Source organism: Manis pentadactyla, chromosome 2 (genome assembly GCF_030020395.1).
Source record: "Manis pentadactyla isolate mManPen7 chromosome 2, mManPen7.hap1, whole genome shotgun sequence".
NCBI classification, from domain to species: Eukaryota; Metazoa; Chordata; class Mammalia; order Pholidota; family Manidae; genus Manis; species Manis pentadactyla.
Genome location: NC_080020.1, coordinates 95,654,069 through 95,666,831, shown reverse-complemented (window position 1 = coordinate 95,666,831; position 12,763 = coordinate 95,654,069). Strand labels below are relative to the sequence as shown.

General features: G+C 41.1%; 1 protein-coding gene and 1 long non-coding RNA gene across 2 annotated transcripts in view; one reads left to right on the top strand and one right to left on the bottom strand.

The window, feature by feature from the left end:
• LOC130678902 (cAMP-specific 3',5'-cyclic phosphodiesterase 4D-like) overlaps positions 1 to 12,763 on the bottom strand; it is a 477,031-nt gene that overhangs the window by 439,634 nt on the left and 24,634 nt on the right. The gene's annotated exons all lie outside the window — the stretch shown is intronic.
• On the top strand, positions 3,885 to 11,965 carry LOC118920581 (uncharacterized). The gene is made up of 3 exons (XR_005027980.2): positions 3,885 to 5,150; positions 6,167 to 6,262; positions 11,750 to 11,965. It is a non-coding gene; the product is annotated as an uncharacterized LOC118920581 (long non-coding RNA).

The window sequence follows — 12,763 nt, the reverse complement described above, 5'->3', positions numbered from 1 at the left end:
TCCATCAGCAGATGAATGGATAACAAAAAAACATGATATATAAATATATGGTGGAACAGTATTCAGTCATAAAAAGAAGGAAATCCTACCATTTTTAACAACATGGATATAACATGAGGACATTATATGAAGTGAAACAGAGAAAGACAAATACTGTATGTTCTCACTTAAATGTAGCATCTAAAAAAGCTGAACTCATAGAAACAAAGTGGTGGTTGCCAGGGACCAGGGATAAGAGGGGATATTGTTTAAAAGGTACAAACTTCCAGTTACAGGATAAACAGAGCTCTCATGCACAACATTGTAATTATAGTTAATAATATTCTACTATACACTTGAAAGTTGCTAAGACTATAAATCTTAAATGTTCTCACCACACAAAAAAAATGGTAATTATGTGACATGATGCAAGTGTTAGCTAACACAACGGTGGCAACTATTTTGTAATATATAAATATGAAATCAACACATTGTACACTTTAAATTTACACAATGATATATGTCAATTATATCTCAATAAAGCAGGGGGAGGGAGAGTGTTAAAAAACATTCTTTCACTATAATTTTAAACTACTGAAGAGTGCTCTTTTCCAATCACCAAAGGCACAAGAAAGGACAATGGTCCCAGGTGGCAGTTTCCAATGTGCTACAAATGAAATTCCTTCACTTTTATAAAGTCCCTTCATGAATCGCTGGGTAGAGTGTATGGGATAAAGGTGGCAGAGGATCCATTCTCTTTTTATTTGTTTTACTTATCGTGCTTTCTCTATGAGTTCATTGAAAAAGAAAAAGAAATGGTTCTACAAGTGGTGGAAGTGCCTCAGACTAACTGATATTACTGTTAGGAAATAAACCCATCACAGTGTGCGCAAGCAGCTGAAATGTACATAGAGTTGTGGCCAGTATTCCAAAAAGCATGAACTTTGAAGTAGAACTGGTTAAAAATTTGGGATATAGAACTGTTGAACTTTCTGAATCATTCATATTCATTTTGACCATTTTTATTCCTGTAATGAAAAGACACAGGATTAAACATCACCTTAAAACCTTCATGATTATCTATTAGTTACATTGAATAAGGAGTCACGACAAGAATAAAAAATTCCAAGAACATCTGTCAAGCTGAATTTCCTAACTCACTTTTCCCTGTAGGAAACCATATCCTGTAAAATTTCATCATTAACAGTTGTACATGTACACCGTGATGGAATGCTTATCTAACCACTGGCTTACTGCTTTATCTAAGTCGAAGGAAAATCATGGCACAAGCTTAACCAACAAGAAAAGTGTCCTGCTGGAAGGAAGCAGGCATAGTTTCGAAAGGTAATCAAACTAACCAAGTAAGAAATGTACCTCATATTTTCTGTCCTTAAAATTGACGATTTAATACTCTTATTAATAAGTAACATTTATATGGCTCTTAAAAGTGTACTAAATGTTTTACATACAGTAACCCTATTGGTACTTTTAATACTCAAGTGACAGGTAAGGACTGACACTCTAAAAACTTTGGTAACCTTTCAATATCAAACAGTGAAGACTTTCATTGCTTTAAAAAGTATTTAGCCAACAGCAGGAATATGCTTTTAGAAATCAAGGAAGCCAACTAGTGCTAGGAGCTTCTGTAATAACAACAATGTGGAGTTGGACATTATATTACAGTGTGCAAAGAATTAAAATGTCCTTTCATAGGCACTTTCTTGTCATGCACTGATATTCACCAATACGGTAAAATGCCAGGAGATATATATATATATCATTATTTTCATTTTACAGATATAGAGACTGGGACTTAGAAAAATTTCAGAATCTGAGCATGATCTTACTGGCTCCAAGATCAGTTCACTAAGCCATTCTACTTCTTGAAATTGGAAATCAGAAGGATACAATTTTGACTAGTGACAAAAATAATGGGAAATATGTTCAGGTGATAACCTGAACATATTATATGATTCAAATGGGATAACTGATTGTTTCTAAATTAACTGAATGCTCCTCCTCCACCAATGGGTAGTGCCAAGCTCCACAAAAGGAGGGAATCATACAAATCTCAAACACTGAACTCTCAGTAGTGTACTGGGGAAGAGAGCTGGCAGGGTGGGGGGATTAAGCAGTAAGATTAGTCCTATACATAACACTGGAAAAAATGTCTTAGAGAAGAGCAAGTCTTCCCAAAAGCAAAGTTCACCAAATAAAGCTGGAAAATGCAATTCAACCATGAACTAATATTTTTTTCAATTTGGATTTATGTCATTGCTTTCGTAGGTAGTGTTAATAGGTTCCAAATGCCAGGGTGGATTCAGGAACACTTTGCAAGTTCCTGATGTAATACATTCCTTTTTGGGTACATCTTTTGTCAAATCCATCTGTCTATGGCAGATATACATAGTTTTACACAACCTTATCTGCAAAAGAACTTCCACAGTCAGACAAAAATGGCTTCAGAAAATAAAAAGTGGAGAGAAGACCCATCAGCTCCTGCTGTTTGGGAGCTATTTCCTCTTCTCACAATGTCTTGCCCGCAGCTCTGTATCCACTGGGCGCCTGGCACGCTTCTCCTCTTGCTTTTCTTAGTATCCTGCCCTTTCATCAGAAAGCGATGAGAGGGTGGCAGCTCAGGGAGGACTGAACGATGAGGGTCGCAGAGGCACACCGGTGCAAGATGCCGATGCTCTGAGTACACAACCAGCAGAATTTCTCCCGGCCCTAGGCTCCTGGTCCTATACAACTTCTAAATTAAATGAGCCTCACATTAAAGTTTGATAAAGCAGGAGTTATTTTTAGTTGACTTATTTCAGTAACAGCCCAAGCAAGTTAATATACAGAATGGAGGCAGGAAAAGGTGGGAGGGAATGCTACTGGTACAGCAAGAAAGCTACACTGACCCTACAAGAGAAGCCGGCTTAGCAGTGAGAAGCTAGTTCACAGAAAGCACCCTCTATCACCACCACTTCTTCCTCTGCATGGGATCCTAAACACCTGGAGGGATAAGAGCATATTCCTTTCACAGACACATTCCTTTCTTCACTAATACTATCAGTTAGGAATGCAGAACCAATGAACCAACCATTACTCTTAGTGTCTGTGGCTACAGAAATTCAATAAACGAACTCACTCTTCTATCTCAATAAAGGAAGTCATACTATTTCTTCATAAGGTAAATTTCTAAAAGAATATACTAGAATCACTTTTCTTTAAAACTGTTTTACATAGATTTGGTTGAAACAGGAAAAGATTCTATTTTGACTATTTCTCATTCCTTTTATGAACCTCTTCCACTGGTGTGACCTAAAAGGGGTCATATTTCAGAAAGGAAAGTATTTTTAACAAAACTTGCATTTCCAGTGTGATCTAAACATAAAGCAAAAACAAAACTAATATATCTCTCCTACTGGCTAAACGATGTCAGTCATTTAAATAGGTGCAACCAAAATTAAAATGCTCCTGAATATATAAATAATATCTTTATAGGAATTGGCAAGTAATTACTATATTTATTAGAAGTTTATATTTGCCATAGGAACCCATGAGTTTGAAAAAACTGTTCAAACAATTTACGCTTGAGGCTTACACATAGCACAAATATATATATATTTGTATCTGTATGTCGAAAGAGGAAAAATTAGACAAAAAAAACTAGGAAACAACCCCAAATTATAAATTACCTAGTTTTGTACTGAATTGAGAGTATAAAAACTATTTGGAGGTAATAAAAATCATTTATTTCTAAGTATGAACTTCATAGGCAAAAGCCCTATTTTTTTAAATGACAGGCTGAGAGAAATCATCAATGATTTCAAAGTGAAAAGGTGAACTGCTTCCGCTAACCAGTCTATACTCAGTAACAGAAGGCTGGTGTTTTCTAGTTCCTCACTTCTATCTGCTCCAGCTTTATCTTAAACCTTGTTAGCAACATAAGTCACCCCAGCAATTACAAACCTAAGAGTGGCTCCCCTAGGATGATTCGATCTGCTCCAACTAAAAATTCCAATCCACGTACTTTCTTTTGTTATGGTTGGTCTGTGTATGTTTAACGTACTTCTTCTAAGGCTTTTAAAAACAAACTAGTGATTTCTCATTCAGCTCTCTGCCACAGAAACAGAACCACTCTGAAACATTTCTATACATATAAAAATGTTCTCGTAAACCATAGGCTATGTCTTAAGTCAGCTTCAGATGACAGCAAAGAAAAATATTGTTGCCATCATTTTACATTTTTCCTTTTTCTGTACTCTAACCGCTGTGTACCTGTGTCCCCAAAATTTGCTTATCACTTGCTGCTGCCTTCCAGTTTTGGACGGTGGGGGTGGGAAGGCGAGAAACTTGCCTGACTCCTGCGCTCTCTCAAACGTTGCTTTGACAACCAGCAGACTGCTTTAACCTGCTGGTGTCGAACTTTTATCACTTTACAGACCCCATAAAACAAACAGGGCTAGCATATGCCCTGAACAGCTTCCTTCAAAATGTAGCTTGGCTGCAATTCATGGCAAAAAGCTGGAACAACCTGCCAGGTCTTGGAAGCGTTAAGATTAATTGCATTGAAGTTGATACAGATAGTACAGCCCCTTGAAAATGAATCATTTATTAATTCACTATTTTCAAACTACAGTTACTCCCTCTCGGGGCATGTAATTAATATACTGAGTTAAAAAAAAAAAAGTCATGACTACTCACACAGTCTTGAAGGTGCAATGTCAGCTATTTGGGACAGAGACATCCAAGGCCGTGTTAGAACACAGTTACGACTACATGTGCGTTAAAGCAGGAACCGCAGGCCTCTGGATGACGGTAACTATAGGACTCGGGCTTCTCGTACTTGGGGCTATAATTTATGAAACTGAGCCCCAGATCCAGCCAATCATTTAGCTCCTCATAACAAGTCTAACTGGCTCTGGAAAGCTGAAAAGGGCTGCGCTGGAATAACAAAGATGAGATATTCCACACAATAATCTGCTTATCCGGAATCCCTTTCCCTCACAAGACCAAGGAAAAATCACAGCTCCGTTGTCTGAGCGCAGGACAGATGACCCAGGGAAACCCACCTACGCCTGCAGCAAGAGCTCCTCTGGCGTGGCAGGAGCAACGGTGCCAGCACTGAGGGACTGAGAGGCCCCGGAGCCGGAGGGCGGCGGCAGCAGCAGGAGCCTGAGGTGATTTCCATCTTTTTCTATTTGGAGGAGTAATGCTGAGTCCGGAATATATATACGAAGTCACTCAGGCATGTATGTCTGCTTCAATCTTATTTTACCTTCTTTCACTCTAATCTTTTGTAGGATCGTTTATTATTAAGGATGAGCAAAGGGAGGCTTGAAGTACCTGAAACAACCTTGAAACCAAAATGATCCTTTGTGGAGGAAAAGAGGTCATTTTCCAGGACAGATTTAGAGCCGCCCTTTCAGACAGGCAGCCTTCCCACCCACCCACAGAAACCAGCACACCGGGAGCGGAGGCAGGGCCGAGAGAGGCCGTTCATGGGCACAAGTAATGCTTCCTGTATCGTGAAAGGAGTAACAATGCCCAGACAGCACTGGGAAAACAGGCCGTCGCCCAGCTCCTCTGTCCCTTGGCCCCGGGCCACGTACGGACCAGAAAGCACCCTGCTGGGATGGGGTGGGGGCAGAGAGGGACAGAAGAGATTGCTGACAGCCCCAGTGGTGATTTTTCTTGTTTCCTTGCAATATTTTCCTTATTTTCCATTACATTTTGAAGTGTTAGTTATACAAACTACTTGTTATACTTCTAAATGTGTAGTTATTAAAGGTTCCATGGAAACTGCTATTAAGTCAAAAGAAGTGACTAAAATAGAAAAGCAGAAAAACAAAAAAACAAACCCAACTGACACACACATCACCCCAACACCACACCGTTGGGTACCTGACGTATTTTAAACAAACCCTTCCAAATCCTTAGCAGATAGTGTTTTTCATCAACAATTTTTGTTGCAAGTGTTGTACGAGCAACAAAAAAAAAAACTCTGTGATGAGCTTTTAAATAGCTAAGTCAGTCACTGTGCTTTCAAAGGGACTATTGACCTTTACAATATTCAAATCAGGTCAGTTTTTATGTACTCCCAAAGGAAAAAGCTGGAAAAGGAAAACTGCTTTGTTTAGTGATAAAATGTAGACAACAACAGAAGGGACATTTATGCACTTTTTGTTTGCTGTAGATAACTGACTGAATTCAACGTGAGATTTGACACCAAGAAGAAAGACAGCAGGACAGAGAGAACAGAAAAGGAATCCACTGGCAATTCCCTACCGAGGTCTGTACTGTGAATTGTCCAATTTGTGACTAGCCAGAGAAAAGGATTTCTCCTCTGTGTAAATATTTAATTAAACCTTTGTTTATTTGACCATGTGGCTGCCTACAGCGATTGTGTGATAACCAAAACTTCTGAGGAAGCCAGGTGGTTGAAATTGTTCCCTTTACTCAAAGATAACATGATTACCTAGTCTGAAATGGAAAGCAAACCCTTAAAGATAATATTGGCATTGAATGTTCAACACATGGAACTTCTCATTCTCGTCTCATTCTCTTCATAAAATGCCACTGAAACGCCCTTGAACTCCCATACCCAAATCTCCATGTCAGTAGAAAAGGCCAAGAACTGAGGAATTTAAGTCATTTCGCCTATATTCCTGCCCAGCAATTTCCTGTGAAAAGACTTCACCTCCAACAAATTGGAAGACAACCGTCTCCACCCAAGACCATGGCCAATAAGCAAGTCTTCCTATTAGAAGCTTTCACGGCTTCTGTACCTTCTGTGTCAACATAGCTAAGTTACAGACTGACCCCTGGCTCTCTGACCCTTACAACACTAAAGGTTTGGCTCAGCTTCAAGCTGTTCATCTGTTAGGAGGTAATATTTACCCCAAAACATATTCACAGAGGGATCCTCCTACAATCGTAATACCTGTGAAGGCCTGTGACATGTTACTGCTACCTGGCAATTCTGGGGAGACTTGGGTATTTAGTGCCTGGAGCTGTCACCCAGCAGGGAAAACCTCGCACTGAGAAAAAAAGAGTGATGTTCCAGTATGACCCAACAGGAGCTGATTATGCTGTTAACGCTTGCTTTCTTTACCTGATTGAAAACAATGCAAAGGAGGACACTAAAAAGTAATAATACCAACACTATCATCTCTTGCCTAAAACTGTCAGTGCAATGTGTTAGAGAGTCCACTTGTAACTGGCCTCATTCTCAGCTCATCAGGGCTTGTGTTAGCAGATTCTGGCTAGAAACACTGTCTCCTGTGGACCACCAACTGGTATCAGTTGGCTATGGGATCTGGCACTGTCTAAGAAGTTCACAGTATACAAGGGTCACCCAAATAGCTAAATTCAGTCCTTACTCATTTCCTTGATCTCACCCTCCCAAACAAGAATTAAAATGATCTCGATAAAGGAAAAGCAGCCCAGAAATGCAAACCTTTTTCTGAACCAAGAAGTGTCAACAAATCTTAAGAATCAGAGCAACTATGGTTGACTGAAAACTGTCCCTAAACCTGGGCCAAGAATGATTTCTAGGCCCATAAGTTAATCTGACTGTGCAGTTTATGTACCCAAAAGGGTCATTCAAGAGAAAACTGTCAGAAACGTTCAGACGCTCCACGTTACTGTGTCAAACCAGTTGAGACTGGCAGGGTATTAATTCCATTCCAGGTGATGTGGGCAAATAGTCCCATTATTTTCATAATGCTAGACTCCATCTGCAGAAACCCTAGAGCTCGGGACCAGTTCACTGGTAGGGAACGCTGGCAGTTGAAATGCTGCAGAGTCAGCATCTTGGGGTGTAAACCAAAGAGTAATAGTTACCCTAAAAATGTCAGCAAGAAGACCTGCTTCACCTGAACAAACCAAAAAAAATTTTTTTCATTTAAATACAAAGGCATAAGTACTAGACATGTGAGTCTATAGTCATCATAGGGATGAAGTTTATGTTGTTGGTTCAGGTAACAAAATACTTACCTGGGCACATAGACTCCAACTCAAATTTGCTGTTGGCACATGGAGTGAATGTCTAGTTAGTGGGTCTCGTGGGTCTTTTTAAAATTCAATCTCTCTTAAAACATGAATTATGGAAACATGCTCATAATGCATGGGAAAATACTCTAAAATATATTACACTTAAAATCAGCATAAACAACAACCTTTTGCACTCATGTATATTCAAAACTCTTCTAGGTAATGAGACCTGAACAGAAGGATCCATTTCCCTTTGGCCTTACTCTGTCAGTGCTTCCCAAATGCCATAGGAGAATACATATGCAAAAACTGACAATGACTTACATTAAGTAAGAGAAACATTCTTACTATGAACTAGGGATGGGGGTTGCATTCCTCATCTTTGATGCTAAAACCACCTCTTTGTTGCAAGCAATGTGTGAGTATTAGGACATGGAGGTTGAGAGCATAAACCTGAGCCAGACTGCCTGGTTTCAAATCCCAGCTCTGACCCTTGGGATTGGGCAAGTTACTCAACAGCTCTACGCCTCAGTTTTACACATCAATGTGAAATAGTGCCACATAGTCATCACCTCCTGGAGCTGGTGTGAAGATTGGATGGGCAATGGGCACTTAGAACTGAGCCTTTTGCATGGTGAGTATTCATTAAGAAAAAACTGTCACCATCATCACTAAACTAATTGCAATAAATGTGCACAGTATCCAAACTGGAGGTGGGTTACTAAACAGCCAGGTATGCTGAAATGCATCTACTAACATCACATAGCTCATTTCAGGTAATACTTATAAGATTTTGTCTTAAGGTCTCTGGGAAAATAGCCCAAGGTGGTGTGCCAGTCCCCTCATCATGCGTGTTCTGCCTGGTTATCACCTGATGCTCCTAACCCTGCCCTGCATGGAGTGTGTCAGGCCAGGGCGCTAACCCAGGAAATGACACAGGAAGGGGTCTTTGTAGTAGACACAATTCATTTGATCGTTGGTAAGTTCAGGCCAAAGATTCCTGCGAGAAGCCATTAATAACAGAAGTCATTAATCTTGTGTCATGGTACCCTAGCCACAGAAGCCGTGCAGAGGGGATGGGGAGTTGCCTCCCATGAGCAGCTGTGCTGGTTCTCCAGCTACAGGATCCAGGTCTGGAATTCACGGTGACTTCTCAGCTTAAACAGGAGAGAACATGAAGCTGATTATATCCCCTTTTCTCCCTGTGATGGGGGGTGTAACTGAGACATCAGCCTGCTCACTGAGAAGGTGCAGAGAAACAACAGTCAGCTGGGTGAGGGACCAGCTGCCCCAGGGAAGGACAATGGCCCTCTATACTCAACCATTCATTCATCACCCACTCCTGAGCAATCTTGTCCCCTATCCCCCTCCACAGCCACATAGACTCCCACCAGCCACATCTACCTGCTTATGGTTCCGGGGAGGCCCGTGCTCTCTCACACAGCTGTGCTTCTGCAGATGTGGCCCTACATCTGCATGCCCTTCCCCAGAACCCACCACAAAGCCCGAGGAAACTTTCTCCTCCACATTGAACCCCTTCCAACCCACCTCCTCTCCATTGGAAGACGGTTACTCCCCGCTGAGCAAATTATTGAATCAGTACCACTTACTACATGAAATAGCATTAAAGGACAAATAACATGGCAAAATGGAGGACATTTTCAGTTTAGCAAAAAATGCTTTAAAAATAAAATTGGGTTCATGATATGGGTGAATGTAGTAACCACAATGCTGCTCATGTAAAATCTTCATAAGATTGTATATCAACGATACCTTAATAGAAATAAAATAAAATAAATTGGGGACTCTTTCTGCAAGATCCAAAATGAAATCAAATGTTAAGGCTTAACAGACCTGCAGACAAACTCTTTGCTAAAGTTAAAGAGTCACCTCTGGTCTTTCTCAACAAGTCGATAAAGAAATGCAAGGAAGCCCACTGTGATTGCTAGAAATGACTGCATATGTGAAAGCTTTGTGTGGGTCCTGGCGGGGGGTATAATGCGCTAAGCTAAGTCTCATTTATTCTAATGATCCTGATACTGGCAGAGGAATGCCAAGGGACGGGGCTCTCAGATTTCAGAGGTGGGTGATTATCTCCCCCTTCACCCTACGCTCATTCAGCTACAGATCTGGACATGAAGTCCCTCTCCGAGGCCCACTGTGTCACTGAGACCTTGCCCAGCAGCACTGCTACAGTGCAGGCCTATGACTGAGGAGCAGTCACTCAGAGCTGGACATTCACCAAAGAGAAGAAGGCTGGGAAGGAGTGGAGACTTTTAGAAAACGGTGTGCTGGAAGGTGACCCTCAGAGTTGTGACACAGGTCGAGTTTGCCTTTAGCCCCTCACCCACTTCACCTCTGCCCACTCACCCCCCAAAAATATGGTTTTCCTGATTTTCCCAACTTCCTCCACCGAAGTGACCAGCCCTCCCCTCCCATCACATGAATCCTTTTGTGCGCCAGCCACAGAGCAGCCAGATTAAGCCAGGCTGTGCCAATATGATTAAATGCTTCTGTTATCTTCTAGGCGGCCTTTCATTTTTATAGGGGCTTTCTAGAAATAAAGCTGAGAACCAAAGAACTAATCACATTGAACATTTCAGGCCCATTGGAGTACAAGAGCAGACATGCAAAAGTCAGGCAGGGCTCTTTGAGCTCTGGGAAGCACACAGCATATCAGTCACCTTCCCCTCTCAGGAGTGCTCCAGCACCACAGGCACAGCCCTGGGCCAAGGAGAGTGCTGAGTTTTCATTTCTCCATGCGAGGCCACCGTATATAGTTTAGCAGGGCACAACCTGTACACCAACTCACAGCAGTCCTGACCCTATAGTCCCCGTGTCTCCACTCTCTAGACCCAGAGCACAGGCCACCGTCAATCAAGAAAGGGTTTCTTACTTGTTGAAATCCCCCCTACAGTAAAGGTAATACTCAATGTCTCAAAAGCAGTTTGGCTATGGAGACAGCTCTGTAATCACCATCATCTGTAAGAGGCATATATGGTCTCAGTCTCACAGGGTCTCCATGTCCACAGTCCATATGACTTTCTCTTTGTTTTGCCATTAAGAATTTAAGCACAGAAATCAGAAGTGTGGAAGGAGAGCAGATTGCACTTGTCTCATGTACACTGTAAAATAAGGCAGTGGCTCTGGAACTTCATGTGCATTAGCATAACTGAAGGTGCTTGTTAAAATAGTAGATCCCTAACTCCCACCACAGGATGCTCATCCCATAAGTCTAGAATGGTACCTAGGAATCTCTATTTTTCACTGGCACCATGATGCTTGTGAAGCCAGTCATCCATGCATTACTCATTGAGAAGCATGCAGATAGTGCATGCAAACTACTTAACACAAAGCCTGGCCCATTACAAGTGCTCAATACTTAACAATCTATAATTAGTAGGAATCAAAATTGATCCCAACTTCATATATCCTACTTAGACTTGACTCTTTGCTAAGCGCAAGTTGCACATGGGCATGACAGCATGGTAGCAAGCCAGGAGCTGGTTTCATGAAAGTAAAGAGAAATGAGTACAGGGATACAGGGCAGAGACAGCCTAATTTGCGTTCTTCTAATGATCTGTTAGCCACTGATGATAACTCTTGAGCCCCAATTTCCACTCCCATTTCACAGTAGTATCAGCTCTGAAAAAAAATAATGCAGTACTCTTTGAAACAATTGTCTAAGAACCAGAAGTCCCCAAGGTAAAAACACTCAAAATATTAGCATTTTCATTTTTCTGCCTCAGATACAGAAAGTAATACAAGGTTATTTGCTCTGTAGGACAAAGACGGCCCCAAGTAAATAGGAAGTTTTTAAGTGGTTGAGTCCACCAACTTCAGCACAATAAAGAAGTGAATGCCAAACCTGACTGGCTGCCGCGCCTGAGTCGTGGCCAGCCTCCCCTGAGGACGATGACGGGCGCCCTCCACGTGGATGGAGCCAGCTGTGCCTACGGACCACTTGGATTCGCTCCTCACAATAAACAGGATGGCCCTTTGAGAGATCTTCTGTTCAGTTTGCATGCTCCTGAGCATAGGACAAAGCTCTGTTGTTTAAGAGCATAAATAACAAAAGCTTTGCTCTTCCAAACCAGGAGGGAAACTGTAGATCTACATGGTTGGTCTTAAACTATATAAGGATGACAAGAATGAAATATTATTACAGGCTACCACCAGCATCCGTCATTCAATCTCCTCTCCTGGCTTCAGAAAACAATGACTCAATATGGCCTTTTTCTGACAGACTGCAGCCTTAGGAAAATACTGTTCCACATATTTGGAACTAGGGCTCTTCCTACATTTAAATCAATGGAAGCTATTCAAAGCTCAGTTAGCTTTCTCTCTCTGAATCGTGAGCATAGGAACACAGCTGTTAGTACTCACATAATGAAAGTAAAATAGAAACCAGCAATGGAAAAAAAAATCAAAGCACCATCCCAGGTGCCTGACATATGTTTTATGGCTTGATTCCCTCAGTAACCTCTAAAAGATTGATATTGTTATCTCCATTTTTACCAAGAATAAGAGAGATTAAGTAAGTTTCCCTAAGGACATGGAGTTGATTAAGCGGCAGAGCTGGAAATTAAATTAGAAAGTAAAAGTAGTCTCAAATCCTACCTGTTAAGAGTTGAATGAAAAACCTCCCATATTTTTGTTAATTTTATATAAATGTGATCATTTTGTTTCATAACCTGCTTTACATCCCTAAATAACTGTCCATGTCATATATAAAACCTCTGCACCATTATTTGTATTGACTACACAGGATTTCCCGAAAGGCACTTGCCATAATTGA